We start from the raw sequence: 8,517 nt of genomic DNA on the forward strand, positions 1-8,517 counted from the left end.
ATCTAAGACCTGTCCTTTCTCCAGACCACACCACCTCTCTTGTGGCCAGTGGAGACTTCAAAGATTTCAACTTCCAAGCATCTTTTTTTTCAGTGCTTTAATAGATAGTTCTCACCTATTGATTAAGTCTAATTTAAAAACTACAGAAAAGCCAGAAATTGCCTCTTGCTACTTCAGCCAAATTTCTCTTGGTTTTTAAGGCTTTAGCAGGGAAGTTACTAAGGAAGAATCATAACCAAGAATTCTAGCCCTTGGGATAAACACAATAACATATGCTCGGGGAAGATAGTTTTAATTTAAAAAAAAAACTTTTTAAAACAAATTCCTTTGGGAGAGGTGTAAGGGATAGATCTTGGGAAGATCTTCTTGACCCCAAGCCTAGCCCTTTACCCACTATGCCAGCAACATATGGGAAGCCTAAGATCTGCTCTTGGTCCAAAAGGTTACCTTCATTCTATATAGATTTTTGTATGTACATTTAACTCCCCAATAGAATGTAAGATCCCTGAGAGTGGGGATTGTTTCATTCTTGACTTGCTCTTCCATTTGTCTTTATAGGAAGCTAGGCATCACAGTAGGTAGAGTTTTGGACTTGGAATCAGGAAGATCTGGGTTCAAATCCTGTCTCAGACTCTTACTAGTTTTGTGACCCCAGGTAATTGACTTTACCTTTCTCAATCTCAATTTTCCTCCTATGTGTAAATGAGATAATACCATCTACCGCTCAGGGTTATTGTGAGGCACCCCTGAGATAATATATGGAAAGTACTTTGCAAACCTTAAAGTTCAGCACCAATGACAGCTATCATAATTATCTCAAGGGCCTAGCTCTGTGTCTGGCACCTAGCAGATGCTTACTAATGTGCTTATTAATTGATTGATAATTTACAAGTTATTTTTAACATTTTATTTTGCATTTCAAAATATAAGTTATCAGAAGCATCTCTAACCTAATCCAATCCAGTCCAATGAGCAATCATTAAGTGCCTATGGTGTACAATGTATCAAGCTAGGCAGTCAGTATACAAGGCCAAGATTTTTTTAAAAAGTCTTGACTTCTAGGAGTTTATATTCTACTAGAATATAAACTCACTTGAATTAAGGAAATTTGGGGATGATGTCTGAACTTTCTTACCATTTTATTTCTAGTCCTGACTCTTCTGAATGTTATGAACAGTACCTGTTTTTCTCTTTAACTGGCCTGGAAATCCCTCTCCCTCTGACTTTGAATTGAGTGCATTTGGTCACTGGTCTCAGCCTGGAGGAAGTAGGTGTCCTGCTTTCAGACTCCTGTCCTAGGGGCTCCCAAGCTATGAAAAGAAAAAAATGTCTGGGCAAGGAGGGGACAGAAGTAGTCTCTAACTGCTTGGCTTCCAATGACTATCAGATGCTTCCTGGCACATTTATAGCTTGCCTTTTAGGTAATATAGCGATAGGTCAGGTATGAGAAAGGAGAGCAGGCCCAGAAGTGGGAGGTTGGGAGAGAGCTGGGGACTGACACCAGAGGAGTCATTTGGAGTTGGGATTCCTATCAGCACCTTAGGTCAGAGCAAGGGAATTCTCAGGGAAAAGCCTTGGCCAGAAACCAACTCTTCCTCTTCCCTGTATTTAATCTCAGCCGCTTTCCCCCCTTTGGTTCAATACCTCCAGATCCCCAGGCCAGGAAGCCTAAGGATTGGTCCTTTCCAGGGTACAAGGTGAACAGATGCAGCAGAGGCTGGTACATGCATCTGCCTCAGTTTCCTTGGTCTTTCCTCAGGACTCTATCTCTATTTCTTCTTCCTCTATTCCTGTGAATTTCTTGATTGTTGACGATTTTGCTTGGCCTTTTGAATATAGGTCTTCCTCTGCTATGTTACTTGTCACAGATGTCCTGGTTGCTTTGGACCTCTGCTCTCTGGTGCCTGTGGATTCTTGGGTTTGGTTTGCTTACTGCCTTTTGGATTATATGATCTCAAAGGTCTCCTTCCAGCTAGATGTCCTATGCCTCTATGATCATATATCTAGAGTTGGAAGGGCTCTCAGAGGCCATGTAATCTGATCACTTTATTTAACACATGAAGAAATTGATGCTTAGGTGATTAAGTGACTTGCCCAAAGTCACACAGGTACTAAGTGACAGAGGTAGGATTTTTTTTTTTTGCTTTTTGGCAGGGCAATTGGGGATTAAGTGACTTGCCCAAGGTCACACAGCTAGTACATGTGTCAAGTGTCTGAGGCCGCATTTGAACTCAGGTCCTCCTGCCTCCAGGGCTGGTGCTCTACTCACTGCGCCACCTAGCTGCCCCCTCAGAGGTAGGATTTGAACCCATCTCCTATGCTTCTAGAGCCATCCCACACTGTCTCTATGTTCCTGTGATACTTGTGTTCTCTGTGGGCCATTTTCCCCATTCCCAGTTCTTTCCCTCATTTCTTCATCCTTCTACCACTCAAGACCACAAATGATAGAGAGGCGCTCTAGTGAATGGGATAGAGCATTGGGATTGAAGTCAGGAAGATGGGTTCAAATTCCAACTTGGAGTTACTTCTTAATCTCAGTAAAGTGAGAATAATTATTGCACCTAGTGTTGTAAGGGTCACTTATAATACTATATATCTATTTCTTCTCCTTCTCTTTCTCTTCCTTCTCATTATTATTATTATTATTACTTATAATTATCATCATCATCATCATCATTGATTTCCTGAGCACTCATGTTTCTCAGTCCTTAAGACATGCCAGTGACATACTGTCATTCAGACCTTGTAATTTTACTCTGACCTTGGACCCTTTCTGATTCTGGCCCTATCTTGGAATTCTGGACTGCTGCTTACTGAGTTTATCTGCTTCCTCTTTATTTACCAGGGTAGGATTCCTGCAGTGTGCTGACATGGATCCTGTCCCTTCTGTTGCTCCTTGGCTTCAATAAAGGACAATGATCACTCAGACCTCTTTCTGAAGCATCCTGTGCTCCAACAGCTGCACCACCTATATCACACCACTTATTTTTTGCTTGACCCTGGATCCCAGATGTCCCTGAGTGGATGCCTGAAGAACTATTCCAATTGTTCTTATATGCTACTCCTTGGTGTATTGGTAGCAATTGTTGTAGGTAATCATCAAAAGTATGGAAAAAATGTGCAAGAACAGAGGAGGAGAAAGGACAAGTCCTCTTAAAGAGAGTGATGTTGAGGCGACTTCTTCCAGCCAGGAGCATTAGCATGGTCTCTGATAGGGGGTGGTTGCATGCCAAAAATTGTCCAACAATCATGGATAAAACATTTACTATATGCCAGAAACCATGCTAGGTGCTAGAGATACTAAGGTGAAAAGGAAGCAGTAACCCCCCTCTTTTTCCCTTCAGGAAACCCCTGGAGAGAAGCAACATGGTGCCAATGAGGGGTAGAGAGAACTTATCCTGCAGTCAGAAATAACCAGGTTCAAGATATACCTCTGGCAAAAACACTAGCTGTTTGACCAAAGGGAAGTCACAACTTCCCAGAGGCCCTGGGCCCAGACAACCTTCCAAGACCTTAAGTTATAGACAAGACATGAAAGTCTTATCTGGAATATGATAATAGTATCTTCTTTGGTCTTCCTATCTCAAACTTCTCTCTGCCCTCATCCATCTTTTGCAAAGTCAACAAAGGCATTTTCCTAAAGTGAGGGTCTGCATATATCATGACCCCTCTGAAAAATCTCTCTAGTGGCTCCTCATTACCTCTAGGGTCAAAGCAGATGTACCTCTGTTTGGTACTGGAAGCTCTTCACAACCTGATCCTTTCCTACTTTTCCAGGCTTCTTACACCATTCCATTTCAACCCCCCTCTAAGATATAGGCACATTTGTCTACTTTCTGTCTCTCATGCACGATACTCTATTTCCCAAATTATCTTTGCCCTGACTGTCTCACATGCCCAAGTAACCTCCCTACCTTGGCTGCTGCTTCCTTCATTTCAAGAGCTACCTTCTACATAAAGATTTTCTGGATCTTCTCGGCTGCTACTTTGTATTCAATTAGTGTATATTTCTACAAATATATGTGTGTGTATATAAATATATATATATATACATACATACATATATATATATATATACACATATGTTGTCTATGCTATTAAAATGTTAGCTCCTTGAGGGCCAGGGACTATTCACTTTTCTCTTTGGATCCCCAGCGTAGCATAGTATCTTGCACAAAGCAGATATTTAACAAATTCATGGACAGCTAACTGAAACAGTAGATAGAGAGCTAGGCCTGTAGTCAGGAAGACCTGAGTACAAATCCAGGCTCAGACACTTACCAGTTGTGTAACTTAACCCTGTTTGCCTCAGTTTCCTTATCTATAAAATGAGCTAGAGAAGGAAAAGGCAAATCACTCTGGTACCTTTGCCAAGAAAACCCCAAATGGGCTCATGAAGGGTCAGACACAACTGAAAATTACTGAACAACAACAAGTAATTCTTTTTGACTGATTGGCTGATGAAAAGACAGATCTGTGCCAAAGGCAAAAATCCCCAGTACTTGTCTCACTGGTGGCCTTCTCTGGTTACTTGACGCTAATACCTCAATGGACTATATATGTTCCTACTACAGATGCTTACAGAAGAAGACCACAGATATTTTTTCTTCTATCTTGATCTGCTTCCTGAATATAGTGCATAGACCTTCTTAGGATATTATCATTGGTTTAAAGGAGTACGTACATGACAAGTTCAAAGGTTCACATCTGTATATTATGATCTGATGTACAAATAGGCAGTGCTGTGAGGCTTCCATGTTTTAAACTTTCCCTCTCTGTATAATCTGTTGGGTCCTGAATCAGCCCTGTCCATTGCTTATAGTTCCCATTTATTTATTGGTCTGAGTTTTCCTATAATTCTTCTTCACCCTCTCAGTTCTCTTATTCCTGCACTTCACACCCACAGATTGTAACCTTCCCCCAGGTGGGAACCAAGTACCAGCACAAGTTCATTTCCATCTTTGAGGGTGTTGGTTTGAAGTCTCCATGTTTGGTATCTCCTTGACCCTAGGTGGGAGAAGGTCATCTCAGGCCCCTTCTGCCCATTGGTCATGTACCAATCACAGAGCATAGCCAGGCTGCACTGTAGCAGATCTCTTGTTCTAGGGATGACCATAGCTAAAATTTCCATGAGAACTTCAATTTGCTGTCCCTGATAAGTTCTGATTCTGAGAGCAAACCAAGTTAACCCCTTGGTGCTCTCATCTGCAAAACAGAGATAAGAGCATATGCTCGACTTTCCTTTCTTAAGAGTATTGTAAGGAATAGCATAATAAAAAGACAGTGCCATGAGTCAGGCGAATCTTTGTTTCACCTTTTTCTCAGAACCAAAGTTCTAGGCTCACATAGACTGAGCTCACTGTGGTGGAAGCAGGGTACTTTTTCTTAAGAGTGATACTCATTGAGGGCAGCTAGGTGATGCAGTGGAGAGAATGCTTGGTCTGGAGTCAGGAAGACTCATCTTCCTGAGTTCAAATTTGGTCCCAGGTACTTACCAGTCATGTAACCCTGGGTGAGTCACTTAACCCTGCTTGCCTCGGTTTTCTTATCTGTCAAATGAGGTGAAGAAAGAAATGGCAAATCACTCTAGTATCTTTGCCAAGAAAACCCTAAGTGGGGTCATGAAGAGTCAGACACTACTGAAACAACTAACAATAACAACAGAATACTCACTGATATGTAGCCCCATTAAAAGTCTATCTTGAGAACATCAAACATTTACTTCTATGTTCCTTAGGGTCCTTTGGTCCTCTGAAAATACCAGGAGCAGTGTGTTATAGGATGGTTTTGTTTAACCCAAACAATAGTATAAAGCACTTATACTTATAGAGTCAAAACAGCTTCCCCTTCTGGACAATTCTCCTCCCCAATATGGTGAAAAATGAGCTTTCTAGGGGGCACAGCAACCATTCACTCTGATAGATTTCCACCATTCCTTGGAACCTATACAGTCCATATGATTCACATTAGTACCAGGAAAGGATTTGAGTTGTTCTACATACTATGTCTCCATGCTGTCTATCCATCTGCCTCTCTTGCTTTTTCGCCATCATTTTCTAGTTTAGGAAGCTCTGTCTTCTCCCTGTTCCTCATGTGCCTGCATCTGGCACGGTTCCTCCATGAGTGTGCTCCTCCGTAGGGAACAGTCTGCCCTGTGCTGTACCTCTTTTGTTTTAAAGACAAACTCAAAGCTATGTGGACTAACCATGAATTTGATCCCGTCACAGAACAAAGGTGCCATTAATGAAGACTCAGGACAAGCAGAATCTACATTTTGTCTAGTGAACTTACACTTTGCCAGAGATACAAGATGTTAAGTGTGCTTTTCCAACTTATCTTAGGGGTATAGCTAGGTATACCTATTACATATACCTGTGTGGTACAGTAGAAAAATATTTGAACCAGGCATGAATTTGGCACAAGTAGGCCTGAGAATGAACCCTGGTTCTTCTTCCTACCTGTGTAACCATGGCCAAGCCATTTCATCTACTTTAGCCTGGTTTTTCTTCCAATAAAGTTAAATGATAGGACTAAGTGAACTCTAATAAAACTTTCCTAATTCCAAATCCTGTGATATTACAGTACTTTGTCCACAGTCTGTCACGATCAAAGACATTCCACAGAATGGCTGATAGAAGGAAAGCCCAGCTCATTGTTTTAGAGTTGATTATAGATGAAATTTCCATTTCTCAACTGGACTTTTTTTTTCATTTGATCATGTACTGTACTCTTTTAAATAAAGGATCTCTAATGTGAATTTCAGCCATCCTTTTCACGTCGATAATAGATATACCTAATTAAATATATTCAAGTCCATTTAATTTTTAATTTAGGAAGCTGTTCATGATGGAAGCAATTTAAACATCTGACTTGCCCCCCACCCAACCCCCAAACAAATTCCATTAACTACGTTGGTATTTTAATGGTACATTTAACTAATGTAGAATTATGATGGGCCCCTATGGAAGTACCTCTGCCTTCTCTGTCAATTCTGTTTTGGAAGATGCAAGCTTTTAGCAATCCCTTCAGTTCATTAGATTGCTACAATGAAGTTATCAAGGTCACCCTTTGCAGTTCATTATTCAGATGAACAACATTTCCCCCAACCTTCCCCCAGAATGAATATTCTGTCAGATCCAGTGTTCCTGCTGAGCTAGGAAGGCTCTGCTTCTCCTGACAACACTCTGCCGTTGTATTTGCTTGGTACCTGTATAGCACAATGTGGGTGGGTGGGTGCCAAGAATTCAGAACTGTGATGTTTTTATTCTTTGTCTCCTCTGGGAAATTGAAGACATGTGGGGTTCCTGCAGCGAATCTACTAGACCACTAGGAAATGATTTGGTAAATTATATAATAATAATAGGGTATAAAGAATGGCATAACATTCATTGACAATAATATTAATTGCTAGCAGAAATTATTGAAAAAATTATCCTCAAAGAACCTAGACTTATTGACCAGTAAAGATTTTGGAAAGAAACCATAAAAATTATGCACCATAGTCAGTGAAGGATTTGAAAGTATAGCGTCTAATAAATACCTAGAAATATATGATCAAGTGATCAAAATTATGCACCAGAAATTCAATATTCTTCATAAGCTAACAGATGACAAATCTCTGTACTAGAAATTCCAAAATACCCTTGAAAATTCAACTAATGAGCTATAATAAAGCCAGTGTGTTATTACATAATCATAGAATTTGAGAGGTAGAAGGGAACTTAAGAGCTGTTTAGTACAAACCATGCCCCCAAAGGACTTTGCTCTATACTACTTCTGAGAAATGATCATCCAGATTCTGCTTGATTATCTCAAATGAAGGGAAACTTCAAACAAGTCAAGGCATTCCACTTTAGGGCAGCTCTGTTAGTTTTTTGTGACTTCAACCTTAAATTTATCTCCTTTTAATTTCTGCTCATTGATCCAAGTTCTGCCTTCTGGGACCAAACAAAACAAAACTAATCCATCTTCCACATAATGGCCCTTTGGGTATTTGAATGCAACTATTCCATTTCGTCCCCCTACGTACAAACCACGAGTTTTATCTTCTTCGGGCTAAAAAAGTCCAGGAGTTACTTCAACCTCATACGATATGGGCAAAAAAGGGAGAATCTCAGATAGAACTGGCACCAAGTAGGGCCACTCCAATTGTTCCCTTGCTGGAAACTAGAATCTCTGTTCTTTATCAAACCTTAGGCCCATTCCGCACTTCCCAATGTTTGATGGGCCAGTGCCCTCTAGGCTCCCCCACCTTACTCTGCTAGACAGGTACACCAATATACTCTAAGAATTCCTGGGCTTTGCCTTCTCCTCTATGGCAGCACTGTCCTATAAAAGCAGTCTCATCCAATAAGAGTGTAAGCTCCTTAAAAACATAGACTTTCCTCTTTTTTATTTGTATCTTCATCACTTGCTACAGTTTTGGCACATAAATATTTAAGTAATTTTAAAAATTGAATTAATTAATTTAAATTTTGGTTAATTAATTCATTAAATCATAAGGTCCTTTACCGTTCT

The sequence above is a fragment of the Trichosurus vulpecula genome, chromosome 7 (assembly GCF_011100635.1).
Source record: "Trichosurus vulpecula isolate mTriVul1 chromosome 7, mTriVul1.pri, whole genome shotgun sequence".
Classification (NCBI taxonomy): domain Eukaryota; kingdom Metazoa; phylum Chordata; class Mammalia; order Diprotodontia; family Phalangeridae; genus Trichosurus; species Trichosurus vulpecula.